The sequence below is a fragment of the Trichoplax adhaerens genome, genomic scaffold (assembly GCF_000150275.1).
Source record: "Trichoplax adhaerens TRIADscaffold_41 genomic scaffold, whole genome shotgun sequence".
NCBI classification, from domain to species: domain Eukaryota; kingdom Metazoa; phylum Placozoa; class Uniplacotomia; order Trichoplacea; family Trichoplacidae; genus Trichoplax; species Trichoplax adhaerens.
The window spans coordinates 248,222-257,653 of NW_002060981.1; positions in this window are offsets into that span (position 1 = coordinate 248,222).

Consider the following 9,432-nt stretch of genomic DNA (forward strand, 5'->3'; position numbering starts at 1 on the left):
ATCTAGGGTAATCTAATTAGTTTAGATTAGGCAAGTTTAGTTAAGTAACAACAGTATTTGTTTCTATAATGGCCTGGTGTGCCAATCAAAGATTTTACTGATCAACTACTACTTAGAGATAGTGGAGCTTGAATTTGTGACGCGAGAGGTTACAATCAAACAGATATTTGCAAGCTTATTCCAGGCATGCTTATAACGTAACCAAACTAATGAAAGACGCAACGAATACCTCCTTTACAGAAGTAAAATCAATGATTTTCTCGATTAAAATGAATCTTTCTGAATTCGATTTGATGATGATTATTTTCGTGTATGAGGAAATAGAAAGCATATGAGGTAGGCAGCTATAAGATAAAATAATAAGGGGAACACTTGCTGTCACCACTTTAGAGCTAATAAAACAATTCCCATCTACCATATTTTGAATTCCAATTGCTAGCTTAATTCAAAAATTTTTGTTAAATTTTGCTCAGCTTAGCATCGATTACAGGAACTGTAGATCTTTGGCTGTTTCTATTAAGTATCACGAAATTAGGATAATGTTCGTAAAGTTATCTTTCAGGTTTGCTATTTTCAAGATGTTACCGTTTAAATGACTAAATAATTAATAGAATATTTATATTATATTACAAGATGATACTCGTATGTTTATGGATTAGTGATTGGGCTCTTTGAGGCTTGATGATAAGAAAATTAAAAATTATACGCCATAATTATTAATTATACGAACCTGCTTAGTTCCAGATACGATCATTTAAACTTTTAAAATATCAATCTTCATTATTAATTTAAATGTACTGGCATCAATTTTTTTATAAATATACGTGAATAGCGATGACACATATCTGTATTAATAGCTATGAAATTAGTAGATTTATGGTAATGTACGTATATATGTTCCGGCTAAAACCCGATCTCGGCTAATACGCGTACTAGCCGGTTAAAGCCCGATTGAAGAGAGATATCATCACAATTTCGGGTTTTAGCCGTGTTACCGTCTGTAGTGTTTACTTCTAAATACGGTATAGTCTATTTTTTAGTAAAAGTCAATTTCCACTAGATTGTAGCATAACTCTAAATATGTATAATTTATATTTAACAAAATACTCTGTGGAAATCGCTTTTAAATCTAGCTGAATTATATCGTAGCCTTGTCTTAACATAGAAGTAACATATTCTTATTAGTCATTTATGATTTCCTCCTGCTGTGCTTCATACATTATAAAAGCTATCTTCTTTCACCTATCTCGTTAGTTAGTTCTGCTAGTTACACGGTAAGCTTGCACACTTTATCTATGCTACATTACTATAGCTATTCGACTAGTCACGTCGTTATACACGCTGTAATCTCACACGGTTTTTCCCTTTGCACTAATTCCAATAAACTCTATTCCTCTACTAAATTAACTCTGGTAATTTACTGTGATCATGACGAATCCACAATCTTCCGAAACATCACACCGTCCAAGTACGAAATCCAGTCAATTCGCGAAATGCCTAGTCAATTTGCGAAATGCCCAAATATATTTCTTTGCTGATTATGCCAATTCGCTTGCAAAATTTGTGGCTATTGAAGAAATTTACGACATTCTAAGCAGTATCTAGCTCATAACAATAGCGAAAGATATTGCTTTATATTTAGAATTGCTGCAAAAAACGTCAATAACTATAACTCTTTCGACTGCATTCCTACATTTTACATTAAGATTGAGAAATTATGTTTTAATATTATTAATTAATCAAAGTTTTTCGCTTTTATTACTTACCTATTATATTAATTCCAATAAAGAGTAAAGAAATCAATCAACGTAACCTATCATTCCGGTATACGAAATTCTTATTATCCTGTTGGTATACACTCATTTTATACAGTAAGTAGATAGTCTCAATACGAAAACATGTTAATGTGCATGTGTAATGTATAACTAATTAATTAGGTAAAGGCTAAGGCCAGAAACTAACTGCCGATAATTAATAAACAATCTAACCTCTGAAAGTACCCAAAATCAAACGTGATGTATTATCTGAAAGAACGGTTACAAGGGTGGCAGTCACAAGATTGGTATGAGTCATCATTGAATTATTAATTAATTTATCATCAATGCCATAAAAACAACATATAAACATTATATTGCATTAACAATAAATAGTGACTGAAATACGAGTGCATCTGCGTTAACTAGAATACAGCTATTGCGTTGCAAAGGAAACTTGATTTGATTTGATAATAACTATAATACAAACAGGGCAGTGATAGAAAATAGTTACCGGATTCTGCATATTTACAGCAATGACTAGTAATTTTCACTATCATTTTTTGCAGCCAGCGATGAGGTAAGTCATTATTTCATGCTCTATAGTAGGAGTCTTTACTCTTATTAAGTATTTTACTTTCCACAATTTCGGTTTAAAAATACACGTATGTCATCATTAAACACTTTTAAATTGCTATCTCCTATAAATCATTGTAGTGATTTCAGCTAATTATATTAGTTTTGTGTATACTACAATCGTGGATAGATAATTTAACCTTACGATAACATGTCAGTACTATTAAAGATAAAATACTAATCTTCGAAGATATCCTACAAATGATGCAATTAAAGAATAATTTGACCTAAGTAAGCGTAGTGATGTTGCTACAGCAAAAAAATATTTAAAGGAAATAGTTACATGATAAGTTTGCATCGTAGTTCAGGTTTGATCAAAAAATTTACTCCATCGTTCTGCGGTCTTGACGAAATCTGCGTGAATAAAACTAAACTTTGAAATGGAACGAAAGAACAATACCTAAACTAACTTTAGCACCTCCAATGAAGCGATAAGAAGGCAGCTATTACCTCAATTTACCCTTCAATAAAAGAGGTAAAAATCTTTCAAATTATTTGATAGTATAGAAATAAGCAGCAAGATATCTTTTCCTTGGAAAGATTCTTCTATTTCGCTTGAATTCTTAAGCCTATAATTGATTTATTTGAACTCACACTGGTATCTAATACAGAGTTATAAAAAGTCAACAAGTTTCAAAAACTAATCTAGATGGAAATTGTTCGATGATAAACACTGAACTTTTCCAAGCGATACTTACAGTATAATTCAATCATTTATCGACGTTGGTGTAAGGCAAAAATTTCATAAAAATAATAAATAAAAGTGTAGTGAAGTCGCTAGATAAGTTATTGCTGTCAATGGGTTACGCAGAAGTTAGTTAGATGCAACTTAAAAATAATACTAAATTTAGGGCTGTTTACAATAATAGGTATAGAGTTATATGAGTAATGTTTACGGTAATTTTAGTATGCTGATTTCTATTTTGTTAGAATGTAATACTAATCATAGAATCTTGTTCTCATACTAAGTTCTGTAAGTGTTAAGTGATCTTGTTCGTAATGATTATATTATAAACGTGTTAGGCTACGTATTTTAAGCAGTTTCGTTTTACTGTTGTTATTATTCTCAAATCTCAGTCCTTTTTATCTAAAAATTGCTGTTATAAGAAGTTTTCTTTGTCCGTCAGAACTTTTCATACTATTACCTATCGTAGTATTTCAATCCTTAGAGAATGAGTAATAAAATCTTATAATTATAAAATTCTTTGTGTGATCTACACGTTGAGCAGATTTTCCAGAACAATTTTTGATACAAAATAATGTACTATTTCAAAAAAAGAACATTATTACTATTACTTAGTACAGCCTAAAATCGAACTACTATCGCACTATGAATTAAATCATAATAGCCTAGATCTTAAACTACTTTAATAACTAATATTAACCCACAAGGAGTATCTAATTGCAAGCAATAAGAAGAAAGACAGTAGAGAACACAGCTAACTCATTGAAATATATCATAGCCTCACCGCTAATACACTCAATACACATAGCATAGCGAGATGGCTAGTTTCATCATAAATTACCGCCCGCTAATGCTCTACTTAGCATAATCTATTATAAACTAGTATCATGCTTCATCTGTCCATCGTGCGAAAGCATGTTAATGAATAATGAATAATGTTAATACTGTTCTATAATAGATGCTATGGTCTCTCGTTGCAGGTGCATATCGGTTTGATTCTATTAATTAACATATCTTACGTTAATTGTCGTTCAATAATTAAATACATTGTATATGCATATGCCGTATATGAAAAAGAATATCTATAATAATTATCGGTATAAAATATGCAAATATGTAACCAATTATATATATTGTCAATAATTTTGACAACATTAGTTCAGTCCTTCATTAAGATAATTAATATAACTTTGAGCCAAGTATTTTCTTCATTACTATCGAGATTGGAATAATTACAGTATATAAATCAGTACTGCCGGTGTATGGATTCGGCTGAGTAGTTTGTGAAATAATCATTGCAGATTTTGAATTTCTGAGCTGCTTGTGGGACTTATTTCTATTTGGTATGTATTCAGGATTGTAGTAAGATCCAGCAGATCGAAAAATTTTAATATTCATATGAGTAACAATAAGTCAGTGCATCTGATTTAATCAAGTGATTAAAATACAGTAGCTAAGATGGTCTTGATTAATTAAAACAAACAATTGAATTCGCTTCCTATTTCAACGATATTATAAACTTTTGTTTAAATAATTCCTAAGATGATATAAAGGTTACTTACTTTATTCAGTACTACATACTACTCAAGACGTTATTTCATGTAGTTGGCATATGTAATAAATGAAGATAGGTGAAGGTTGTTAATATCATCTGGAAATCAATTGACTTTGTTATTTTCATCATCTAACGAAATATTAGTTAGCATGGTTGGACACCGTCCATTCCTTTTTGTTATCACGCTCATTATTCAATGCTTGGCATCCATTTCAGGTTAGCACGGTATGCAAGTTAAAATTAGAACAGAATTTAATAGAAGATGCTTGTTACGGAACAGCGTTTCAAATTAATAGATAAGTTACTTGACTATAGAGCAATTGACCTACTAACAAATATTTACGAATAAGGGAGCACCGTAACAAATATGAATATTTTATCAAACTTCTTACACATAATATGCATTAGCATTTGTATCAAAGTTATTAATAAATAAATTACTAGGGAATTTACTGACGATGATTTATTTGATCGCGTATTGGCAATTTTTTATAAATCTATTTGTCCACCTATTTTAAAGCTCTATGAAAAGGCAAAGTAGATTTTGAACCCAAATTTTTTAGCATCTGCCAATGATCGGTATATTGCTAAGTTCTGCGAAAACTTTTTCTCTATCCTTGCAGTTAATCCGTTTTCAATCTTTAATAGGGAATTGTAATAGTTTGCTATTACGCTAGGTTCTTAGTTTATATCGTACACAACACGACTTTAAGTATCATCATGTACTCACTAGTTTCATATACAAACCGTACAACTTATTACGACAATATGACTTAGCATCACTTCTCTGCATGAATATATCTTCAGTAACACTATCCTTAGTATTTGGCTACTTTATTCGTAAAATTTTCTAATCTGTTATCATATCTAATCTTCACGTAAGCAAGATTTCTATATGATTTTTTTAATGAGAATTATCATTTAAATAGTGATAATCAAAAAACATAAAATCGATAAAAATAAGATAATCAATATCAAACAACAACCATGAGACGCATAAGCCTTCGTTCCTGAGACTATAGTTATAGACTGGAATTAATTAACTAAATCTTTAAGTCATTCTAACGGCACACTAACCCGTAATACCAGAGCTGCTATAAATTACAAACATCTGTTTCATTCTTATTGTGGATGAAAACTATAGGCTGTATTAATTGCGCTGCCATGTCTTTATAACACACCTTTATTCTTTTCTAATTAATCAATTGTTAATATATCAAGCATCTCCATTGTGTCAGTATTCTTTCATCTGATTTACTTGTTATTATCATTACTAAAATTATTGATTAAATTTAAACTGTAACTTCTGATAATAGCTATTAATTATGTGCTTTACTGTATATAGGTAATTGTTGATTAGAAAAAAACAATAAATATACTTTCTATTCTTGCTATAAATCAGCAGACTTATAATATACCATTACTACTATACAAACCTTAAGAAATTAAGTGCGTAAAATAGCCGTATATCGCATTAATTGGGTTTTTTAACCAATTAATGCGATATATGGTCATTTTACGCGTTACATTGGAAGAATTTGTTCATATTTTAATTACGATACTATATTACGGTCACAAATAGCTTCGTAGCGAGGGTTTCATAAAAAAATTTCTAAATTTCGAGGTCTGTAGGGTTCATTATTCCTTGACACTTCATAGTAACTTAAGACGCATTTCCTTTTACGGTATATGGATAGAGAATTGATTTCCTTGAAACATCTTCTAAGTTTATATACTCTTTGGCAGCAGTTAGTATTGAAGATCATCTTAATATACTAACAAATAATTCACACTTGATAATCGAATTAATACGGAAATGTCTATAGTCATGAACACCTACTGACCAATTCTAGAAAACTGGACTAGAGCATAACCATGCATAGAATTATCTACATTATGGCCGCTTATCTTTCGTGATTGTAATCACAAGGGGTCGTACTATAATCAATTAATGTCGATAACTGTAATACTGTTTAATTCTTAAAGAAAATTGGGTTTATTTTGATAATTTTCTCTAGTGAATTTAACATTTTAATAAGGTAATTGTAATTAATAACTTATAGTAAGAATCATGATAACTATGATTTGATGTAGTAAATTGCAATAGGTACTGTATTGTAAAAATAATTTACAACATTTAGTCAATTGCTTCTTTATGATAGTTTTTACCATGAAAGCTACCAAGCGTTAACTCACAATGTCGAAATTGTAGTTGACTGCCGGTTATGTACGCTACTTAATATAAAGATAATTTTAAATATGATGGCAGAAAGTAAATTTTGCCGTAGATATTTCCTTAAACTAACAGTGACATGCTACTGTACTAGGCAATCACATATATCTAATCACTACCATTTTCTTGATGGGTAACAGCATATTATTAAAGAAGGCAATAATATGAATATCTTAAAAGCTATAAGATTTAAAATCCGAAAAATTTACTATTTGTTGCTGGGAGAATAACTAATTTTGAGTTTCCATAGTGGAAACTGTAAATAATACTATTAATATAATCATTTGATCAAGGAAATTGATTAACAAAATGTCACGGAGTAACTTTTACTTAGTCGGCATAACATAAACTACTTATCATTACATATCTTAGCTAAAAATTTGTCGATACAGTAATAATTAATTATGACACTTACGAATGTACTGTACTTAATCGCCCTATTGCAAGTTTTCCATTGCTGGTAGTGGATTATACTTTAATTAGTACGAGTACATATAAATGTACCCAAACTGCACTACCTGTTTCTAAGCATGATTTTATGAAAAGATATCGATCAGGATCTTACTATTTAAATGCCCTGTTTCACGAAAGTATTAGTATTTAGTAACGTTAATCCTACGTCAAAGTTTCCTTTGTTGAATAGGCCCTTTTCCAGTCCATTTTTTATCACAACATAAAATGGACGGGACATCGCCAAATATTTGTGAGATTTATTGTTAGAAGAACTTATATTTATACTTTATGACATAATGGAATCTATTATTTGCTTGCATATTAGTTTCTTATAGAAATTTCTTATAAACATATATTTAAAGGTCAATATTATATTGTCACGGTACGAACCACCGTGAAGAAATAGCTATCTAAATTTGGTTAATATAATATAGTGATATTATATTACAACTAGTTACTTACTATAGGAATTACTCTAATTATAAATGTGTTACAGTAAATTTAATGCTGTGCTGTAATGTGCACTGAAATGATTCTGTGGATGGACATATTGTAGTCCGACTGTGAAAAACTAGTTATCTCACCTAAGTTATTTTATAAGATGACTTGTGAATGTTAGCTACTGTAGAAGGGTATATAAGCCCGTCAGATAGTTGAATAAAGTAGTTCTCAATTGTCTAGTTGAGTTTAACGTAGAATCAAAGGCGTCTAAATTCTTGTGATGTAGTTAAGGGATACTGAATCCCGGAGACTATAGTAATTTAGAGATTTTTTTTACGTTATCCTTGTCACGAAGCTGGTTTGTGACATATATCTCCTTCAAATTTAAAAAAATAAAACCATAGATATTAAGCGATGATTGTTTATAGGGAGTAGATTCACTTTAAAATGATAAATTTTATTATTTTACTCATCGCTTAATAAAATCATAGGATCCTTACTTATATCGAAATCTGAATGTCCACAATTTTGTGCCTGTACTCGATCAAATCCAGCAGGGCCTTACTTAAATGCTAGCTGTGACAAACATATTAACCCTAAACTATGGCTAAATTCTAGCTTTGTGAATATCCAATCTTTGTAAGCAATTTGAATATGCTTAAACATAAAGTAAGCTAAAGCATATTTTGTAGTAACAACCATTTGCTAAAAAAATTCGCACATCGTATAGGGAGATATCTAATCTGTTGGTCGAAAGTGTCACCAGTTCCTGGCTTAGTAGTTTTCCGAACCTTAATTTGCTGTAAGTAATTTCAGTACGAATATCTGATAAAATCAAATTTGTAGTATTTATGTCGTTTAAACTATATACGAAGACACTTACTCATTAAATATCCCTAAGAAAATTAATAGTTGGATGTTCATAAAGCGAAGTTATGCTGTAAATGTATGCTAACTGGTTATGTTTGAATCTTGAAGTTCTATATCAGGAACAAAAGTGTCTACTATCGCGTCTTTTGCATTTGACAGCCTACGGAAATTAAAATTCCTGTAAGTTTTAAAATCTTAAAGGTTATCTTTGTATATTGGGCAAGCATTAAATAATGTAATAAGCGCAATAATAATGATCAATTATAATTACTTAAAAAGGATCTTAGCTAAAAACCGAATTAGGAGCGTCCGAAGCTTATTTGGCGATCTTTTACAATTAAAAGATTTGTAAGAAACATTCTTTGATTTAAGTTTTCATTAAAACATGAAATTGAATACCAATTTAATTTTAAAGTAACTGTGATACTCTAATTAATGATACGATATCTTGAAAGGTGATAACTATTCTGACTATCATAAGCTAATAATACTGTGATGTAGATTAAGGTAGTTTTGTATACAGCTTATGCAAGAATTTTTTACAAAACAAGCGGATAAAATTTATTAGCGTTATAATAACTAGATATTTCAAAATTAATAGATTACCCTAATATTCTATTCGGAACATATTTACTTAACTAATTTTATTGGTAATAAATGGTAGAGATTTGTCAAAGAATCAAAAAATATCCTTAGATGAATTATTCCCAAAGCCTATAGGGATTACTAAGTTGTAAGTTCTAAAGTTAAGAATTTAATTTCAATATGACTGTGATATATTTTCTAAAATGTATTTTGGGAAGGG